The sequence below is a fragment of the Mastomys coucha genome, chromosome X (genome assembly GCF_008632895.1).
Source record: "Mastomys coucha isolate ucsf_1 chromosome X, UCSF_Mcou_1, whole genome shotgun sequence".
Taxonomy (NCBI): domain Eukaryota; kingdom Metazoa; phylum Chordata; class Mammalia; order Rodentia; family Muridae; genus Mastomys; species Mastomys coucha.
The window spans coordinates 102,425,545-102,429,232 of NC_045030.1; positions in this window are offsets into that span (position 1 = coordinate 102,425,545).

Below are 3,688 nucleotides of genomic sequence, written 5' to 3' on the forward strand. Positions count from 1 at the left end.
GGTCTCATTGCAGGTGGTTGTGAGCCACCATGTGGTTGCTGGGAATTGAACTCATGACCTTCTGAAGAACAGTTGATGCTCTTCCCCGCTGAGCCATCTCACCAGCCCTATTTTGTTCTTTTGAAACACAAATTTTTGTGTAGCCTGGCTGTCCTGGAACTAGCTCTCTATGCCAGGCTGGCCTGGAACTCAGAGATCCACCTGTCTTTGCCTCCCAAATGCTAAGATTAAAAGCCTGCACTGCCACGAGCTGCAAAAGCATTGCCTGATTGTCACCTATAGAAATTACAGATTTTATGTCTGTAGGTATCTCAAAAGAACCACTAGTAGTCATGACTATCAAAGTAGAACATGTGTTTATTGTGTACATGGTCTTGAGTTTGATCCCCATAAAAGTGGTTTTAGATCTACCATTAGGTGCTATGAAATAAAGATGTATGCACATATAATTTTTAAACTTTCAAATATTTTAGTATATATGATAAACTTGATGTATTTTTTAAAGATTTATTTATTTATTTTATTTTATTTTGAGTACACACTGTAGCTGTACAGATAGTTGTGAGCCTTCATCTGGTTGTTGGGAATTGACTTTAGGACCTCTGCTTGCTCTGGTCAACCCCGCTTGCTCAGGCCCAAAGATTTATTTATTATTATAAATAAGTACACTGTGACTGTTCTCAGACACACCAGAAGAGAGCATCAGATCTCATTACGGTGATTGTGAGCCACCATGTGGTTGCTGGGATTTGAACTCACAAACTTCGGAAGAGCAGTTGGCGCTCTTACTCGCTGAGCCGTCTCATCAGCCCCCTTGATGTATTTTTAAAAAATAAGTTTCTATTTGTTTTTTATGTATATTGGGTGTTTGTATACATGTATATCTGTGCACAGTGTGTATGCTTGGTTCCTGAGGAGACCATAACAGGGCTTTCAGATCCCCTGAGACTGGAGTAACAGACAGTTATGAGCTGCCATGTGGTGCTGGGAATGGAAGCTGGGTTCTCTGAAAGAGCAGCCAGGGCTCTTAACCACTGAGCCATCTCTCCACAGTACCCAATCTTATATATTTATTCATGAATTTAATAAAAAGTCTGAGAAGCAGGCTTGTAAAGATAGCTCTTATTGTTCTTAGGAGGACCCAAATTTTGTTCCCAGCATCCATATCAGGTAGCTCACAACTGCCTGTAACTCCAACTCCTAGGAATCTGATGCCCTCTTCTGGACTGTGAGGGCATCTGCATGCATGTGGTAAACAAAATCATCAGGCTCACACACATAAATAAAAAAATAAAATAAAAACCTAAAACAACATTCGAGGCCAGCCTGGTCTACAGAGCGAGTTCCAGGACAGCCAGGGCTATACAGAGAAATCTTGTCTCGAAAAACAAAAAAAAAAATCTAAAACAACAGCTGGGCGATGGTGGCGCACGCCTTTAGTCCCAGCACTTAGGAGGCAGAGGCAGGCAGATTTCTGAGTTTGAGGCCAGCCTGGTCTACAGAGTGAGTTCCAGGGCAGCCAGGGCTACACAGAGAAACCCTGTCTCGAAAAACCAAAAAATAAAAATAAAAATAAATAATAATAATAATAATAATAATCTAAAACAACAATAAAACTTTTTGAATACAGGGCATGGTAAGAGACTTCATCTAAAAATAACCAACAGCAATAAAACCCTCTCAACTCTGAGAAGGGATGTACAGCTTTGGGCATATTGCCAAAGGATTTCCTGTCACAATATTTAAGTCCCTTGGTTTAGCTGGGTGTGATGGTTTTAATCCCAGAACTGGGGAGGTAGATTTGGGAGTTCAAGACTAGCCTAGTCTACAGAGCAAGTTCTAGGTCAGTCAGAGCGATACAGTGAGACCTTGTGTAAGAAACAGTGACAAAGTCCAAATCTAATAGGGTAAGGTCAAAATTCCTTTTAAAGATTTATTTATTTATTTTATGCATATGAGTACACTGTAGCTGTCTTCACACACACCAGAAGAGGGCATCAGATCTCATTACAGATGGTTGTGAGCCACCATGTGGTTGCTGGGATTTGAATTCAGGACCTCTGGAAGAGCAGCCAGTGCTCTTAACCTCTGAGCCATCTCTCCAGCCCAAGGTTAAAATTCTTTAGTCTGCTTCTCCCCCTCAGTTCTAGATGCCACTCCCAGCGATTTTCTATATTTATTTGGCAGTATTAGAATGGAATCCAGGGCCTTTCAAGGCCAGGCAAGTGCTCAATACTGAGCTATACCCCCAAGCTCTTTGTATACATTTTTCCTACCCTAGTGCTAGTTTGCTGTGTACACCACAGCACACCTGACTTCATGGTACTCTATTGAACATTTACTGCCCTTCCAAGTAGTGCTATAATGAGTATCTTTATGCCTTTTATGCAATAAATTCTGAGAAATGAAGTTCCAGGGTCAATGGGTATATTTCCAAATTTGAGAGTTCTGCCAAACTACTCTCCATAGAGGTTACAATTCACATTCCCACTTCACTCGTACATTCCCCAGTCATGCTGAATGTCTTGAACTTTACCAGGCAGTGGTGGGAGCACACGCCTTTAATCCCAGCACTGGGGAGGCAGAGGTAAGTGGATCTCTGTAAGTTCAAAATCAGCCTTATCTACAGACCAAGTTGAGAACAGATAGAACTACACAAAGAAATCCTGTCTTAAAAAAAAAAAACATAAAAAAAAAAACTTTATAATGCCTTCACTTTTGTTTTTTTTTAAAGATTTATTTATTATTATGAGTACACTGTAGCTGTCTTTGGACAACCAGAAGAGGGTGTCAGATCCCATTACAGGTGGTTGTAAACCACCATGTGGTTGCTGGGATTTGAACTCACAACCTTCAGAAGAGCAGTCAGGGCCTGCTGAGCCATCTCACCAGCCCCACTTTTGGTTTTTGAGTCAGGGTCTCTCTGTGTAGCCCTGGGTGTTTTGGATCTTACTATGCTGACTGAACTGGCCTTGAACTCATAGATATCATACTTTGCATCCCAAGTGCTAGGATTAAAGGGGTAAGCTGGACTGGACAAATGGCTCAGGGGTTAAGAGCACTAACTGCTCTTCTGAAGTTCCTGAGTTCAAATCCCAGCAACCACATGGTGGCTCACAACCACCCGTGATGAGATCTGACGCCCTCTTCTGGTGCATCTGAGGACAGCTACAGTGTACTTAGATTTTTTTTTCAAGACCATTATGTTGTACACAGCAAGACACTGCCATGTACAAACAAGCTGAAAGTGTATATGGATTGTATAATATGGGACCAGTTTCTCCAGTTACCAAATTAGAGAGACCATTGGATGACAATCAACAAATTTCTAATTCCTCATATTTTTGGATTTCAATCAATTAGGATATGTTGGTAATATTAATATTCATATTAAGATATTAAGAAAAAGTAATTATCACTTCCTGTTGTTTTGTTGTAAGAGGTGGAATTAGATTTGTGTGGGTTTGTTGAAAGATTACTTTCTTGCTTCTTCTAGGGTGTAGTTTCGTTCCTTATATTAATGTTTTCCATCTATTATCTTTGTAGGGCTGGATATTGTGTAAATTTTGTTTTGTCATGGAATATCTTGTTTTCTCCATCTAAGGTAATTGATAGCTTTGCTGGGCTGGCATTTGTATTCTTGTAGGGTCTGTATGACATCTGCCCAGGATCTTCTAGCTTTCATAGT